Source organism: Globicephala melas, chromosome X (genome assembly GCF_963455315.2).
Source record: "Globicephala melas chromosome X, mGloMel1.2, whole genome shotgun sequence".
NCBI classification, from domain to species: domain Eukaryota; kingdom Metazoa; phylum Chordata; class Mammalia; order Artiodactyla; family Delphinidae; genus Globicephala; species Globicephala melas.
The window spans coordinates 114,933,722-114,944,625 of NC_083335.1; positions in this window are offsets into that span (position 1 = coordinate 114,933,722).

The window sequence follows — 10,904 nt, forward strand, 5'->3', positions numbered from 1 at the left end:
GAGCATTTCAATATAGATAAGCCCCAGTGTGCAAGCACTACGAAGCCTCGTTTGCATCATCCTTGCTAATGTCCTACTTATTGGCCAAGCCCAGAGTCAATAAGGAAAGGCACTCCAGAAGAACATGAATATTGGGAAGCACGGTTCATTCAGAACCACCAAAGTGATGGTCTACCACTTGTGATATATACAAGAGAAAGGTAAAGGGATATGTATTTAAGGCAAAAACTGCTGTTTCAGATTCTTTGAAGGATACTGGATTCAAAACATTTTACTTTAGAATACTATGCAGCCTCTAAAAGTCATGTATTACAATACTGAATGAGAGAGGGCAGACAGCAGAAGAAGAACTACAATCCTGCAGCCTGTGGAACAAAAAACACATTCACAGAAAGACAGACAAGATGAAAAGGCAGAGGGCTATGTACCAGAAGAAGGAACAAGATAAAACCCCAGAAAAACAACTAAATGAAATGGAGATAAGCAACCTTCCAGAAAAAGAATTCAGAATAATGATAGTGAAGATGATCCAGGACCTCGGAAAAAGAATGGAGGCAAAGATCGGGAAAATGCCAGAACTGTTTCAAAAAGACCTAGAAGAATTAAAGAACAAACAGAGATGAAAAATACAATAACTGAAATGAAAACTACACTAGAAGGAATCAATAGCAGAATAACTGAGGTCGAAGAACGGATAAGTGACCTGGAAGACAGAACGGTGGAATTCACTGCTGCGGAACAGAATAAACAAAAAAGAATGAAAAGAAATGAAGACAGCCTAAGAGACCTTTGGGACAACATTAAACACAACAACATTTTCATTATAGGGGTCCCAGAAGGAGAAGAGAGAGAGAAAGGACCTGAGAAAATATTTGAAGAGACCACAGTCGAAAACTTCCCTAACATGGGAAAGGAAATAGCCACTCAAGTCCAGGAAGTGCAGAGAGTCCCAGACAGGATAAACCCAAGGAGAAACACGCCAAGACACATAGTAATCAAATTGGCAAAAATTAAAGACAAAGAAAAATTATTGAAAGCAGCAAGGGAAAAACGACAAATAACATACAAGGGAACTCCCATAAGGTTAACAGCTGGTTTCTCAGCAGAAACTCTGCAAGCCAGAAGGGAGTGGCATGATATACTTAAAGTGATGAAAGGGAAGAACCTACAACCAAGATTACTCTACTTGGCAAGGATCTCATTCAGATTCGACGGAGAAATCAAAAGCTTTACAGACAAGCAAAAGCTAAGAGAATTCAGCACCACCAAACCAGCTCTACAACAAATGCTAAAGGAACTTCTCTAAGTGGGAAACACAAGAGAAGAAAAGAACCTACAAAAACAAACCCAAAACAATTAAGAAAATGGTAACAGGAACATACATATCGATAATTACTTCAAACGTGAATGGATTAAATGCTCCAACCAAAAGACATAACCTCGCTGAATGGATACAAAAACAAGACCCAACAGAGCCAAAAATAAATAAATAAATAAAAATAAGCTATCAAGTTAGATGTGAGATAAATAAAAAGGGGAAAATATCTGCAGAGTCTGTACTCAGATTGCTGTGCATATGTTTTTAAGTTCTCACTCCAATTAAAATTTTAAAAAATGTCTATTTAGGTCTTCTGCCCATTTTTGGATTGGGTTGTTTTTTTGTTATTGAGCTGCATGTAAATTTTGGAAATTAATCCTTTGTCATTTGCTTCATTTGCAAATATTTTCTCCCATTCTGAGGGTTGTCTTTTGGTCTTGTTTATGGTTTCCTTTGCTGTGCAAAAGCTTTGAAGTTTCATTAGGTCCCATTTGTTTATTTTTGTTTTTATTTCCATTTCTCGAGGAGGTGGGTCAAAAAGGATCTTGCTGTGATTTATGTCATAGAGTGTCCTGCCTATGTTTTCCTCTAAGAGTTTGATAGTTTCTGGCCTTACATTTAGGTCTTTAATCCATTTTGAGCTTATTTTTGTGTATGGTGTTGATTCACTTTGTTATAAGGCAGAAACTAACACACCATTGTAAAGCAATTATACCCCAATAAAGATGTTAAAAAAAAAGATAGATTCCTTACAAGCAAATTAAAAAAATTTTTTTAAAAAAGATAAATAATTGCTAATGCAATGGGTTTAAAAAAAGATAAATAATTGCTAATGCTCCTGGGTCGGGGACAAAGGACTTTAGCACTCGTGGCACAGCAGGTACCTGTTCCCTTTGTCCCCCCAATGCCACGGAGTGGCTCTGGGTGGATGCTATGCACGAAGTGGGTTTGCATCACAGCTGAGGAACCCCGAGTTTAGAGAACCCAAACATTTGTAATGGGTTGCAAGCAAAGCTCACTGAATTTTGCCCAGAGGGAGGCACTGTTATTATTAGACCAGACAGCAATCAAACCTGCCACCTGCCCCAGAAAGGGACGCTATCTCTGTCTTACAAAACTATCTACTATCTTCTGCTTGCTATATAAACATCCTTGAAAAGATTATCCAGAACCAAGGCTCTCAATGTCTCTGCTCATGAGATGTACAGAACTGCAAGAGACCCGTGGAGAACTGTCTCCCCAAATAAGTCCATTTATATAATTCAAGTTAAAATACAATATTTAAGTCACATACAGATCCTTTTTTAATAAGAGTCCCTGGGTGTGGAGAGAAGGGAACCCTCCTACACTGTTGGTGGGAATGTAAATTGGTGCAGCCACTATGCAAAACAGCATGGAGGTTCCTTAAAAAACTAACAATAGAACTACCATATGATCCAGCAATCCCACTCCTGGGCATGTATCTGAAGAAAACCATACTTTGAAAAGATACATGCACCCCAATGCTCATAGCATCACTGCTCACAATAGCCAAGACATGGAAGCAGCCTAAATGCCATCAACAGATGAATGGATAAGGAAGATGTGGTGCATATATACAGTGGAATACTACCCAGCCGTAAATAAAAGAATGAAATAATGTCATTTGCAGCAACAAGGATGGATCTAGAGATTATCATACTAAGTGAAGTAAGTCAGAGAAAGACAAATATCATATGACATCAACTATATGTGGAATCTAAAAAAATGATACAAATGAACTTACAAAACAGAAACGGGGGGGCTTCCCTGGTGGCGCAGTGGTTCAGAGTCCGCCTGCCGATGCGGGGGACACGGGTTCGTGCCCCGGTCCGGGAAGATCCCACATGCCGCACAGCGGCTGGGCTCGTGAGCCATGGCTGCTGAGCCTGTGTGTCCAGAGCCTGTGCTCCGCAACGGTAGAGGCCACAGCGGTGAGAGGCCCACGTACCGCAAAACAAAAACAAAAACAAAAACAAAACAAAACAAGAAACAGCAACGGAGTCACAGACACAGAAAACAAACTTATAGGTACCAAAGGGGAAGTGGGGGGAGGGATAAATTAGGAGTTTGGGTTTAACAGATACACACTACTATATATAAAATAGATAACCAAGGTCCTACTGTATAGCAGAGGGAACTGTAATAAATATCTTGTAATAAACTATAATAGAAAAGAATCTGAAAAAGAACATATATATATACACACACATCTATAAAAACTGAACCATTTTGCTGTACACCAGAAACTAACACAACATTGTAAATCAACTACACTTCAATAAAAAAAAATAGACTCCTTGATTTAACTGCTTTTTGTTGCTGTTGTTTAACTGACCAATGGTGCTGAAAAATACGGTGTTAAATAAAACTGCTTCTATTACTTTTCTCTTGGTTCAAGCTTCCCTCCTAAAAACACTTTTTTAAAGGAGATTCCCATATTAATAAAATCATTGGAAATTCCTTAGATATTAAGGAGTGTGTGCTGAACCCATTATTACAAATGATTAAGTACTGTTAATTTTAACATTTTTTTGGTAATAACTCTATTTTCACCAATGGAATCTTATACTTTGTGTTTCTAGAAAATAAACATTGTCTTTTTCTGTCCATAAAACCAAAGCATTAGAAACAACTCAAATATTCCAAGCTACTAAGTGCCTGGCAATCACAGTTTTGGGGTAAGTGAAAACAAGTATCAGAAATTTCTAATCTAGGTACATTTGAATCTTCAGATAAACTGAAAGCTGCTATTCTCTCCAAATGTCTGCAGAGTAGGCATAAGTTTTCAGCTGAGTACAAGAATTACAATTAAGCGTAATTAAATTGATTGTAACTTACTAGAGTCAGAACCATCTTCCTGAAGAAGGAAAGGATCGTCCCCTACGGGATGGTTCAAGCTTAGCTGCACAGTAGTATCAAGTCATCGAGGGTCTTTAATAATCCTGATACTTGGATGCTCCGCAGGCCAATTAAGTCAGAATCTCTGGGGGCAAGGCCCAGGCATCAATTTCATTTTCTTTAACTGAGATGTAATTGACATATAGAATTATTAGTTTCAGGTGTACAACATAATGATTCAATACTTGTATATATTGCCAAATGATCACCACTATAAGTCTAGTTAACATCCATCACCACACAGTTATACATTTTTTTAAATTAATTTCATTTTCAGCAATATTTTAAAAAGCTCCTTAGGTGGCCCCATATGCAACCAAGTTTACCAACTACTAAACTAGAGGACTTAGCCTTACAGTGTAGTTCTCAAACTTCAGTGTATCAAACCCCGTGCCTGCCACACCCCCACACCCAGAGTTTCTGATTCAATAGGTCTGGGGTGGGGCCCGAGAATTCGCATTTCTCCTAAGTTCCCTGGCAATGCCACTAGTCCAGGACCACACTTTGAGAACCACTGCCCTACAAAATTACCGTCACCTTAAAAACACCCATGACTCAGGGTTGTTATTTTAAATCTCCCCACGTTAGCATGACTATGAAAAAGGACCAGGCAAATGCCGTGAGTGCAACGAAAGACCTTTTTTTGGAAGAAGGAAAGCGAACAACCAAATCTGCAGAAGCAAGCATTCCAGGTTGATGGAAGTTACCGCACCATATTTTATGCTTTCTCTCACTGCCCTGAGGCTTAATGATAAACTCCTTCACCCTCGTGAGATACTGATCAGAATGTTGGAGGAAACACCTGGGCTACAGGAAACACCTCCAGCAGCAGAAACAAGAGGCCCGTTTACCAGCCACAGCGTTTCTTCTAAGGAACAGTGTGACCTTAACTGAGCCAGTCACTTCGTCTCTTTGGGCCTTAGTTTCCTCATCTGTAAAATGAGTCTCAAATGTTCCATCTAACTCCGAAATCTTATCAATTCCACGACATTTGACAAGAGAGGTGAGTTGCTCTACGGTTTGACCACGTTAGACTCTGGCCATCTTATGAGAGTTCAATCACGGAAGGGCCAGGATACCCACCACCTGCAAGGCGCACGGGAATCTCTGCTCTCTGGATGTCACCGTTGAAGTCAGACTAAAATTCAGTCACCTCTTTAAAGATTACCTTAATCAGTTTCTTGGTTCAAACAAAAACGTGTCAGGCATATGGATGGATCATAAAATAAGTGGCTTTCGTGTCAGGCATATTTCTTTTTTTGACCAGAACAACTCAGTTTGATAGCTAACAAGCCAAAAGAATAATAGATTCCACAAACTTGTGTGGCCTTGTCTTTTCCCATCCCAACCCTATTTTTTATATATAGGGTGATGTCTCCCATTTCCTTCTTGAGGGGCCTCTATTCTTCCCAAAGTCAGAATTATGCTTTTCAAACATATATCCCCCTTTTTATTTCACACAGATGATAATATGCTGCACATACTTCTTTGCTGTGTTTTTTAAAAAGCGTGTTCCGCCTTAGCAACGGTTCCCCAGCTGTGCAGTAGGGATCTCACCCCAATTCATGGCAGACGTAGGGATCGGTGTTTGAAGCCCTGCATCAAAAGGATAATGCAATTATTTTGGTGTAAAATTTCATGTCGTAGCAAACACTGGTGTTTACGTTTTTAAAGTGACTTATTGCCATTGTCTTATCCACTTCGCTCTAAAATGCTTTTCTACTTGAGAGTGGACCAGGGGCCAGGGGCCAGGATGGATCTCCTCTGGAATTCTGACCTGAACGTCAGGAAGAGGATTAAGGAAGAAGATCCTGGTTAAAATAAATCAGTGGTTCTCAACCGGGGGCGATTTTTGCCCCCAGGGAATATTTGGCAGTATCTGGAGACATTTTTTGGGTTGTCACAAATGTGTGTGTCTTGGCCCCATGACAAAGAATTATCTAGTGCAAAATGCCAATAGTGCTGAGCTTGAGAAACCCTGAAATAAATTATCCTGATATACACACTATTACATGTAAAATAATATGGACCTAATGTATAGCACAGGGAACTCTTCTCAGTACTCTGTAATGGCCTATATGGGAAAAGAATCAAAAAGAGTGGATCTATGTATTTGTATAACTGAGTCACTTTGCTGTACACCTGAAACTAACACAACATTGTAAATCAACTATAATCCAATAAAAATTTTTAATAAATAATAAATAAATATGTGTAATTCCCCTCCCTGAGGGGAGGTGTCTGACCCCAGGGGAAAGCTGCCGCCCCTTCCTTCATCCAGCTTCCCTCCCCCAAGCCCATTCTGAACTGCTTCCATCAGGGACTTTGAAACGTTTACTGAAGATAAAATTGGCTCTGAGGAAAATATGTAATAAACTTAAGAAGCTAATAATCATAGGAAAAAAATGATTAACAGCAGAAGCACACCAGAAATGGCTATGAAATCAATAGAGTATCTTAAACAGGCTTTTAAGCTGGAATAGATGTAGTCATGCACCTTTTAAACAAGCGCTCCTTTGTTCTATTTACATTTTAATGCTGAGTGTGACTGTCTTGGTAGACTTGACATCAATGATGCTGACTGTAGGTTTTTTTTTTTTGCAATACCGAAAGAGAAATACACCAACAAAAATACTTTAAAAAACCCCAAAAAACAAAACAACAAAAACCCCGCACTGTTGCCCTTGCTCCGAATGAATGATCATGTCTGCAAGGGCAGGGCGATCATCCTCCCATGTTGCCTACATCACATGCTTGTGTATAAAACAGTCCGTGTAAACTCTAGTGGCTTAATACATGTAAGCCTTGGTCACGTATTTATCTGGTATTTACCTCAGAGCCCCATCCTAACACAACGGTCTGCTAGTAACTGCTCCATCAGGAACGAATGGGTGAGTGAGTGTGAGACCCCCTCCTTCACTTTGCCTGTGGAAGAAATCATCAAGGCAGCCCAGAAGACTACAGATACAAATCTTCCATTTGACATCTGTCTGAACCAAAATGTTCATAAGAGTCAAAAGGCAGAGGAGCAAGAGGTATTTGTCAGATGAATTATAGTTCCTATAACTTGCACACATAAAACAAAACACCTCCAAATGACAAGGCTCAAGACTGCATTTACGGTTGCACCAGTGCAAGTCAGTAAGAAATTACTGACTCATCAAAAACCAGCCTTCTTCTGCCAGCTGGGGTTCCTCCATGTGCTCTTTTATTTTTTTTAATCTTTTAAAAATTTATTTATTTATTTTTGGCTGCGTTGGGTCTTCGTTGCTGCATGTAGGCTTTTAGTTGCGTCGAGCGTAGGCCACTCCGCCACGGTACGTGGGCTTCTCATTGTGGTGACTTCTCTTGTTGCGGAGCACGGGCTCTAGGCACGTGGGCTTCAGTAGTTGTGGCACATGGGCTCAGTAGCTGTGGCTTGCAGGATCTAGAGCGCAGGCTCAGTAGATGTGGCACACGGGCTTAGCTGCTCCACGGCATGTGGGACCTTCCTGGACCAGGGCTCGAACTTGTGTCCCCTGCATTGGCAGGCGGATTCTTAACCACCGCGGCACCAGGGGAGCCCTTTTATTCATAGGACACTGTTCATGAATTGTGTCTTCATTGAAGTGTTGCTCTTTGAAGGCTATGAAAGCCGTCAGTGGGGAAATGAACGCACAGTTACTGCCGAGAGGGGTCTGTCCCTTTCAATACTCTAGGAGGCTGCTCTGCAGCCCTGGTCCTAAAAACAGGATATTGAGGCTTGAGGAAATTTCGGGTCCTTCCTTGGTTCCTTAGACGAGAATACTGTCAGTGGCACTTCCTGAGTTCATTCTATAGCAAACACACTAAAATGTGCCTCCAAACAATTCCTCTGATGATTTGACAAAGTGACCCAAGTTCGGTCTAGGTCCTCACAATTTTTCTGTAACTCATGTTCAGTCTTAGCTTCGAGGCAAGAAGATAGTAGATTTAACACTCTCTGCATAGGGAAAATCAGAGAATCATGCATCCTCAGACACAGAAGGTCAAGTACTCACAGACGTAAAAGTCCCTCAAAGCACAGAAGGGTGACGTCCATCAGCAAATATTTAGGGCACTCTGCCTTCTGCCTGGACTGTTCCCCGGGGTCTCTAAAGTCCACTTATGGCTTTAAAGGCAGCTCTGCTCAAGGACTGGCAGTCAAGCCAGGTCTTGAATGCGTTTCCTAAAGGTGTCCCCCCATTTTCCTCTTTTATCTGTGACTACGGCCTTCAGCTTCTACAGTTAATTGACGATGGATTTTTTTAAAACTGTGACGCCACAGCTCGTTGGCACATTGTTGGGCTTGTCATATAGCTTCCTTTGTGTTGCAACTGGCACAAGATCAGAGCCACGCTTGTGAGATTCCTTAGCCAAGGTGGCGCTGGGGATCCAGAACTATCCACATTAGAAGAAAGAGAATTAGAGTGACCGAGCACCCTGGCGTGCCCAGGACTGCAGGCTTTCCTGGGATGCAAGACTTCCAGAGGTAGCACTGAGAAAGTCCCCTGCAAGCCCAAACAAGTTGTTCACCTGATGGAGAAGGAACCATCTTTGCCACATTAGGACCACAGCCTTCAGTTAGTAGTAGTCCAACTATATCTAGCATAGAGGTCATGGCCTGTTAAAACTGCTGGGGACTTTAGCAATCATCTACCCCCTCTTTTTCACAAAGATGCTCAGACTCAGAGTGGTATAGACATTTCCCCCAGGTCACACAGCTTGCTGGTAGCATATCAGGAACCAGACCCTAGATCGCCACAGTCCCAATTTCGGGCACTTTCCACACTGCATTACATTTTTTGCTTTGCCAGTCTCTTTCTATTGCTCTTGCAGAATGAGTTCAGCTGGGTTTTCTTCTGACCACAGGACTTAGCCGTTAGAACAGTGAAAACTGCTGTTTATATTGGGCACTGCTTTTTTTTAATGTTGGGATAGTGAATGGAATCAGGTTGCTGTAAACAGCCTCAATTGGTCACCATCTCCATTACCACACGTCATCCATTCCTGTCATTTCTACAGCCCAGCAAAGTGTCTTCAACATGCAACCATTTGTCATCACCAAATGCTACCCTTGGTGGAGACGGTCACGTGCCAGGACAATGTACCCCTGCGTGGGTGGATCGTGTTTGTGACTAGCTCAGAGGCACATGGATTAGCATCTAAAAGTGCACGAAAATCTTGCTTCTTCATACTTAGATTCTTTCAAAGGGAAGAAATAAGATGCCTGTTCTAAAAACTGAGGTTAATGTACACAACAATCGGTTCTAAGCTCTTTACAGATATCATCTCATTTACTCATCACATCCTCTGAGAGAGGTACTATTATCCCATTTCACATACAAGGAAACTGAGGCACAGAGGGGGTAGGCAACTAGCCCAAAGAGGTTTTGTTGTTGTCGTTGTCTTAACTCTAGTAAGTGGTGGAGTCTGTTTCTGAGCATCACGCTCTTTCAGGAGAGAAAACAAGAGCTCAGAGGTGACAGTAGATCAAACCAATCCAGAATGTGGACTTGGGAAGCAAGGGAAAAGGTGGAGGGCTGTGTTCCCGGGGTGCAGGAGATAAACCAATTAGGTGAAGATCTGCAGTGAAAAGGAGCGACTCTGTCAACTTCTGCATGCAATGTACACAAAGGATAAGGCAGTACGTTTCAGCCCGAGTTCCATCTTCATTGGCTATCCTCACTCTAACATAGTAAGTACCAGACACCCTGTGCTGTCCTGCTTCAGTCCATGCTGGAGTACAGCCAGTGGTTCTGGAAAATTCTGCCGTGAAGTACCATCGGTAACAGCAGTCCCTTCACAAAGCCCTTTCTCACCTCCCCAGCCTCATTCGACCCTCTGAACCTCTTAGTGTTGCATCTTCCCCTTGGACGCTTAGCCTGTCCAGCCACTAGGTCAGCTGGTGGGTTGGATAGGACCTGCCATATGAAATCAAACACTTCCGAGGAGGTGTGTGTGACAGGATTAATGAGGTGAAACTGTAACGCTGGTGACGTGATTTTGGTGTTTCCATCTCTCCATTTTCTTCCTCCCTTCTATTACATTTTATCCTGTTTTGTCTTAAAACTGTGATCTTCTCCAGTGGACTTGGTTTTAGTTCTTTATATTTCACTGGGACTTTTTAAGACAAACTGTTGTCACTCTCAGCATTACCCACACTTTAAAGCTGAGCTTTCCTGGGAGAACCATAATTAGAAGTTTACTTTGTCCAGGACCTCCCTGGCGGTCCAGTGGTTAAGACCCTGCACTTCCACTGCAGGGGGCACGGGTGTGATCCCTGGTCGGGGAACTAAGATCCCACATGCTACACGCAGGGTGTGGCCAAAAAGAATTTTTTTTACTTCGTCTCCACGAGAGTAACTTAAAGCATCACAGAATAGGTGACAGTTCCTGGTGCTTCTGAAATCAAAGCATGTGAAAAACTTCTATGGGGCCTACATTTAAGTTTGGTCCATTCTAACCTATGGGTATTGAACACGACTACTCTGATGTATAAACACACAGTGCAATCTTCAATTTTATAGGAAACATCTAGCATTCTTACGTGGCCCAGATATTATGCTTTGGGGCAAGGAGAATGCTCATCAGTTCTTCGGAAACACCTTCAAAACGGAGAAGAGCTGACTTCAGTGAACTTCTGGCTTTTCTGTAACTTTATATGCTG